This window comes from Oncorhynchus mykiss, chromosome 27, assembly GCF_057628025.1.
Source record: "Oncorhynchus mykiss isolate SJ-2025 chromosome 27, ASM5762802v1, whole genome shotgun sequence".
NCBI lineage: Eukaryota > Metazoa > Chordata > Actinopteri > Salmoniformes > Salmonidae > Oncorhynchus > Oncorhynchus mykiss.
In genome coordinates this window covers 36427501-36435943 of record NC_143048.1, presented here as the reverse complement: position 1 = coordinate 36435943, position 8443 = coordinate 36427501, and the positions used below count along the sequence as shown (strand labels likewise).

Below are 8443 nucleotides of genomic sequence, written 5' to 3'. Positions count from 1 at the left end.
AGGTTGGAGGAGAGGAGTAGAAGAGGAGGAGGAGAAGAGGAGGAGAAGAGGACGAGAGGGAAAGAGGGAAATGTGGAGTAAAACATGGTTGAATTAAAGATGAGTCTGCAAGGAAATGCGTCTCTGAAGTGGGACACAGGAAAACACAGTGAGCCTCTCTTCCACTCCTCTCCCATCCCATCCAACCCTTTATGTCCTCCATCTCCCCCTCTAACCCCTTCTCTTTCCCTCTTCTGCTCTTCCACCGTCTGCCCTCTCTTCCTCTCCCTCTCTCTTCTCCTCTATCCTCTCTTCTTTCCTGCTCCCTCTAGGAGTGCACTCCTGATCCACTTCCCAACAAATGTAACCCTGGATTAGCCTAGCGCCAGACACTCTGTGCCCATTCATCCAAATGCAGTTATGTTAATACTAACAAGCCATGCTGCACCATGCCTGAATACTAAATGCATTAATGCTAATGCTACGTAGCACTCATCTCAATAGATTAGCATACAGACATACAGCTGTGTACTAGCACTCTGCCCTAGCATAGTACATTGCTCTGAAATAGATCATGCTTTTGTACCAGTTCTAATTATACGCCGCTGGTAGTGAGCCTACTGCAGTGTCATTCGGGTTCTAAGCTACACACACACACACACACACACACACACACACATCACCCCGTCACCCCGTCGCCCCCATCATCATCATTATCATGTATTAAGGCAGTGAGTGTAAAAGCTCAGAGGAAGGAGGGATTGCATTCTAAATGTAAAGAGAGGAGAGACGTGCGCCAAGGGCTGTGCTCCTTTTGAAGAAAACACTTATCTCATTCAATGACTTCTCTTTCACTTGGCTGCGTTGTTCTCTGGCACTGTGGCACACACTCACATAAACACACGTATACACACACACACACTCACACAAACACACATATACACACACACTCACATAAACACATATATACACACACACTGACACAAACACACATATACACACACATTCACACAAACACACATATACACACACACTCACATAAACACACATATACACACACACACTCGCACAAACACACATATACACACACTCACATAAACACACCTATACACACACACTCACATAAACACACATCTACACACACACACTCACATAAACACACATATACACACACACACTCACACAAACACACATATACACACACACTCACATAAACACGCATATACACACACACTCACACAAACACACATATACACACACACTCACGAAAACACACATATACACACACACTCACGAAAACACACATAAACACACACACACACACACACAAACACACACCCTCACACAAACACAAACACTCATAGTCACACACACACACACACATACACACACACACACAAACACACACACACACACACACACACACACATACACACACACACACACAAACACAAACACACACACAGACACAAAATCACACACTCACACAAACACACTTAGATATTTTTATTCGCATATTTTTTTAATATTTTTCTAAACCTCAACTTGAAAATACTCTCCTGCAACCCGCCTCACCCAATGTGATGTGGATCTGTTTTTTCTAAAGTATTTTTATTTACCTCGGAACCGGAATCCCCAACAGAAGCTAGCTAGCTCACTAGCTACTAGCTAGTAGTCAGCTAAACACTGCTAGCGGTCATCAGCTATTTTCTCTCCATATCCCCGGATTCCGACCGCAAGCTCTGAACTTTTTCACCGGATCATCGCAGCTAGCTAGCTGCAACCCGAGTGACTACTTCTGGCTAACGTCTTTCCCGAAGCAAGCACCAATTAGCCTGGAGCTAGCCCATGCTAGGCCCATTCTCCCGGCTTGCTGAAGAGGCCCATAAGCCACCACCCAGACCCCTTCTACTGCCGGTATGAGGCACGGAACCCCGCTGATCCTTCACAACTGGACTACCGACGTAACCTGCTCGAGGGGGTACTCAACTGGCCCCTACGTCGTGACGTCCCCTGAATGCCCATCTGCTAGCTTGCTAGCGTGGCCAGCTTGCTGTCTAGAGCATACTGTACTGTTAGCTGAATAGATCCCTCGGCCAATGTCTTGGGCCACTATACCTATTTTGCCAATTGGACTTGGACCCCTCTGCTACTCGGAACCCTACTAATCCATCACGACAGGTCTATTGAGGTCACCGCACGTGGAGGCTAAAACAGACTTTCCTCCATAGCGACGTCCTTCTAAGGCCTTTCTGCTAGCTTGCCAGCCCCGGCCTGCTTGCTGTCTGAATCGCCGTGTCTCCAGCCAGCTCAACCCCTCACTGGACGCCAATGATCACTTCGGCTATGCATGCCTCTCCCTAATATCAAAATTCCTTGTCCATTACGGTCCTGGTTAGTGATTATTGTCTTATTTCACTGTAGAGCCTCTAGCCCTGCTCAATATGCCTTAACCAACGATTTAGTTCCACCTCCCACATATGCGGTGACATCACCTGGTTTACACATCTCTAGAGACAATATCTCTCTCATCATTACTCAATGCCTAGGTTTACCTCCAATGTACTCACATCCTGCCATACCTCTGTCTGTACATTATGCTTTGAACCTATTCTATCACTCACAGAAACCTGCTATTTTTAGTCTCTGTTCCGAACGTACTAGACGACCAGTTTTTGTAACCTTTAGCTGTACCCTTATCCTACTCCTCATCTGTTCCTCTGGTGATGTAGAGGTTAATCCAGGCCCTGCAGTGACTAGCTCCACTCCTACTCCCCAGGTGCTCTTATTTGTTGACTTCAGTAACCTTATTAGCCTTGGTTTCATGCATGTTAACATTAGAAGCCTCCTCCCTCCTCTAAGTTTGTTTTATTCACTGCTTTAGCACACTCTGCTAACCCGAATGTCCTAGCCGTGTCTGAATCCTGGCTTAGGAAGACCACCAAAAACCTTGAAAATTCGATCCCTTACTAAAACATCTTCCGACAAGATAGAACTGCCAAAGGGGGCGGAGTTGCAATCTACTGCAGAGATAGCCTGCAGAGTTCTATCTTGCTATCCAGGTCTGTACCCAAACAATTCAAGCTTCTACATTGAAAAATGCACCTTTCCAGAAACAAGTCTCTCACTGTTGGCGCTTGCTATAGACCACCCTCTGCATCCAGCTGTGCCCTGGACACCATATGTGAATTGATTGCCCCCTTCTAGTGCTGCTAGGCACTGCTAGGTGACCTTAATCTCTCACAAATTATCAATGAACCCACCAGGTACAACCCCATATCCGTAAACAGAGGCACCCTCATAGATATCATCCTAACCAACTTGCCCTCCAAATACATCTCTGCTGTTTTCAACAAAGATCTCAACGATCACTACCTCATTGCTTGCATCTGTAATGGGTCTGCTGTCAAACAACCACCCCTCATCACTGTCAAACGCTCCCTAAAACACTTCAGCGAGCAGGCCTTTCTAATTGACCTGGCCAGGGTATCCTGGAAGGATATTGACCTCATCCCGTCAGTAGAGGATGCCTGGTTATTCTTTAAAAGTGCCTTCCTCACCATCTTAAATAAACATGCCCCATTCAAAAAATGTAGAACCAGGAACAGACATAGCCATTTCCAGCCCTTTCCAGATATAGGTTCTTTCCAGACTTGACTGCCCTTGACCAGCACAAATACATCCTGTGGCGTTCTGCGTTAGCATCGAATAGCCCCGTGATATGCAACTTTTCAGGGAATTTAGGAACCAATATACACAGGCAGTTAGGAAAGATAAGTCTAGCTTTTTCAAGCTGAAATTTTCATCCTGTAATACAAACTCAAAAAAGTTCTGGGACACCGTAAAGTCCATGGAGAATAAGAGCACCTCCTCCCAGCTGAGGCTAGGAATCACTATCACCACCGATAAATCCACTATAATTTAGAATTTCAAAAGCATTTTTCTATGGCTGGCCATGCCTTCCACCTCGCTACCCCTACCCCGATCAACAGCACTGCACCCCCCACAGCAACCCGCCCAAGCCTCCCCATTTCTCCTTAACCAAAATACAGATTGCTGATGTTCTGAAAGAGCTGCAAAATCTTGACCACTAGAAATCATCCAGACTAAACAACCTGGACCCTCTCTTTCTAAAATTATTTGCCGAAATTGTTGCAACCCCTATTACTAGCCTGTTCAACCTCTCTTTCGTATCGTCTGAGATCCCCAAATATTGGAAAGCTGCCGCGGTCATCCCTCTCTTCAAAGGGGGAGACACTCTAGACCCAAACTGCTGTAGACCTACGTATATCTATCCTACCCTGCCTTTCTAAGGTCTTCGAAAGCCAAGTTAACAAACAGATCACCGACCATTTCTAATCCCACGTACCTTCTCCGCTATGCAATCTGGTTTCAGAGCTGGTCATGGGTGCACCACAGCCACGCTCAAGGTCCTAAATCATATCATAACCGCCATCGATAAGAGACATTACTGTGCAGCCGTATTCATCGACCTGGCCAAGGCTTTTGACTCTGTCAATCGCCACATTCTTATCGGCGGACTCAACGGTTGGTTTCTCAAATGACTGCCTCGCCTGGTTCACCAACTACTTCTCTGACAGAGTTCAGTTCACTATGTCAAATTGGAGGACCTGTTGTCCGGACCGCTGGCAGTCTCTATGGGGGTTCCGCAGGGTTCAATTCTTTGTATACATCAATGATGTCGCTCTTGCTGCTGGTGATTCTCTGATCCACCTCTACGCAGAGGACACCATTCTGTATACCTCTGACCCTTCTTTGGACACTGTGTTAACTCACTATGGGACGTGGGGTGGTAGCGTTCCACCTGGCCAACATCCAGTGAAATTGCTGAGTGCCAAATTCAAAAACAAAAATACTTATTATAACAATTCATGAAGCATACAAGTGTTATACATCGGTTTAAAGATTCACTTCTTGTTATTCCAACCACATTGTCAGATTTCAAAAAGGCTTTACGGCGAAAGCATACCCTACGATATTCTGAGAACAGCACCCAGCAGACAAATCATTACAAACAGTAACAAGCCAAGTAGAGGAGTTACACAAATCAGAAATAGTGATAAAATGAATCACTTACCTTTGATGATCTTCATATGGTTGCACTCACGAGACTCCCGTTTACTCAGTAAATGTTTGTTTTGTTCGATAAAGTCCATGTTTATTTCCAAAAACCTCAGTTTTGTTCGCACGTTTTGTTCAGTAATCCACAGGCTCAAACGCAGTCACAACAGGCAGACGAAAAATCCAAATAGTATCCGTAAAGTTCGTAGAAACATGTCAAACGATGTTTATAATCATTCCTCATGTTGTTTTTAGCCTAAATAATCAATAATATTTATAATATAACATTGTCAATATAAAAGGTAAACAATAAAGGCAAGCTCTCGAACTTGCGCATTAAAAAGCTCTGGGCCACTGCAGTGTCCACTCATTCAGAGTGCTCTTAATCCCTAATTTTTCAGAATACAAGCCTGAAACAATGTCTAAACACTGTTGACATTCTAGCGGAAGCCATAGGAAGTGCAATTTGAGTCCTAAAGTCAATGGATACTGTAATGGCATTCAAATGAAAACTACAAAAATAAAAAGAATCCCACTTCCTGGATGGATTTCTCTCAGGTTTTTCCCTGCCGTATCAGTTTTGTTACACTCACAGACGTTATTGTAACAGTTTTGGAAACTTTAGAGTGTTTTCTATCCAAATCTATTATATACATATCCTAGCTTCTGGGCCTGAGTAGCAGGCAGTTTACTTTGGGCACGCTTTTTATCCGGAACTGAAAATAGTGCCCCCTACCCTAGTGAAGTTTTAACTAACCTCCAGATGAGCTTCCATGCCATACAACTCTCCTTCCGTGGCCTCCAACTGTTCTTAAATGCAAGTAAAACTAAATGCATGCTCTTCAACCGATCGTTGCCCACACCTGCCCGCACGCCCAGCATCACTACTCTGGATGGTTCTGACTTTGAATATGTGGACCCCTACAAATACCTGTAATCTCTCCTTCCAGACTCACATTAAGCATCTTCAATCCAAAATTAAATCTAGATTTGGCTTCCTATTTCACAAACAAAGTATCCTTCAGTCATGCCGCCAAACATGCCCTCGTAAATCTGACCATCCTGACGATCCTCGACTTCAGAGATGTTAATTACAAAATAGCCCCTAACACTCTACTTAACAAATTGGATGCAGTCTACCACAGTGCCATTTGTTTTGTCACCAAAGCCCCATATACTACCCACCACTACGACCTGTATGCTCTCGTTGGCTGGCCCTTGCTTCATACTCGTCACCAAACCCACTGGCTTCAGGTCATCGACAAGTCTCTGATAGGTAACGCCCCGCCTTATCTCAGCTCACTGGTCACCATAGCAGCACCCACCCGTAGAATCCACTCCAGCAGGTATAACTCTCTAGTCACCCCCAAAGCCAATTCCTCCTTTGGCCACCTTTCCATCCAGTTCTCTGTTGCCAATGACTGGAATGAATTGTAAAAATCACTGAAGCTGGAGACTCTTACCTCCCTCACTAGCTTTAAGCACCAGCTGTCTGAGCAGCTCACAGATCACTGCACCTGTACATAGCCCATTCTGTAAATAGCCAATCCAACTACCTCATCCCAATACCGTATTTATATATTTATTCAGCTCCTTTGCACCCCTGTACCTGCACATTCATCTTCTGCACATCTAACATTCCAGTGTTTAATTGCTATATTGTAATTACTTCGCCACCATGGCCTATTTATTTCCTTACCTCCCTTATTCTACCTCATTTGCACACACTGTATATAGACTTTTTCTACTGTATTATTGATTGTATGTTTGTTTATTCCATGTGTAACTACGTGTTGTTGTCTGTTCACACTGCTTTGCTTTATCTTGGCCAGGTCGCAGTTGTAAATGAGAACGTGTTCTCAACTAGCCTACCTGTTTAAATAAAGGTGAAATAAAAATGAAATTTAAATAAAAAATCTCCCATCCTGATCCCCCCCCCCTATCCTCCCAGCAGCAGGCAAAGGTTCCTTAGTGCCTTTAACCACACCAGCCTCTCCCCTCCCAACTTCTTTCTTCTCCCCCTTTTTCCTTTTCCGCTTGACACCCTCCTCCTCCCCTCTAGTCTCTTACACTTCCCCACTATACTCTCCTCATTCACTAGCATAACCTGACTATACCCAGCCTCAGCTACACCACCCTCCATAACCTGACTAGGCCCAGCATCATCTACACCACCATTCATAACCTGACTAGGCTCAGCATCATCTACACCACCATTCATAACCTGACTAGGCTCAGCATCATCTACACCACCATTCATAACCTGACTAGGCCCAGCATCATCTACACCACCATTCATAACATGACTAGGCCCAGCATCATCTACACCACCATCCATAACCTGACTAGGCCCAGCATCATCTACACCACCATTCATAACCTGACTAGGACCAGCATCATCTACACCACCATTCATAACCTGACTAGGCCCAGCATCATCTACACCACCATCCACAACCTGACTAGGCCCAGCATAATCTACACCACCATTCATAACCTGACTAGGCCCAGCATCATCTACACCACCATTCATAACCTGACTAGGCCCAGCATCATCTACACCACCATCCACAACCTGACTAGGCCCAGCCTCATCTACACCACCATCTATAACCTGACTAGGCCCAGCCTCATCTACACCCCATCCATAATATGACTTGGCCCAGCCTCGTCTACACCCCATCCATAGCATGACTTGGCCCAGCCTCATCTACACCCCATCCATAGCATAACTTGGCCCAGCCTCATCTACACCCCATCCATAGCATGACTTGGCCCAGCCTCTGCTACCTGCGTCTTGTTGTCCCCTGCACGTTGACCTCAATTTCCCCCACTGGGGGCGCTTGTACCCTCACCTTGTCTACGGCCTTGATGTGGGCACGCAAAGCTCTCATCCCCACACTCAAAACACCATAGACTCTCTGTGCTGGCAAACCCTGCATAGAGCCCCTCCCCATGCCTCACTTTAAAATGCACATTTAGTTGTTTCTCATTGTCATTCAGAAACATGAACACTTGCCTCCTGAATGAAACAACATCCTTAACGGCATCTGCCTGAAAACCTGCCGACACGAAAACCGCTAGCAGACTTACCAAAACTCAGCTCTTTCCTGATTTGATCATCTGTAACAAACGGAGGCAAATTTGCAACTACCACCCTGGTCAAAGGGGTAGAAAGAGGAGAAATTGGCACCAACACCCCCCTTACAAATATTCCACTAGCAATTAGCCTACCAACCAAATGTGCTCTTTTCATGAACACAACCACAGCTTTGTTCATTCTGGATGCGGAATGTATAAATTCAGCTCCTACCTGTTCACCGACTGCGAGCAGAACCTCCTCCATTATCTCCATTCTCAGGAACACACCTGAATCCATGTC

The 8443-nt window shown here is 45.4% G+C and overlaps 1 pseudogene; it reads left to right on the top strand.

Annotated features, from left to right (window-relative positions):
* Positions 1 to 818: 818 nt before the first annotated feature.
* LOC149971302 (uncharacterized) overlaps positions 819 to 8443 on the top strand; it is a 9540-nt pseudogene continuing 1915 nt past the window's right edge.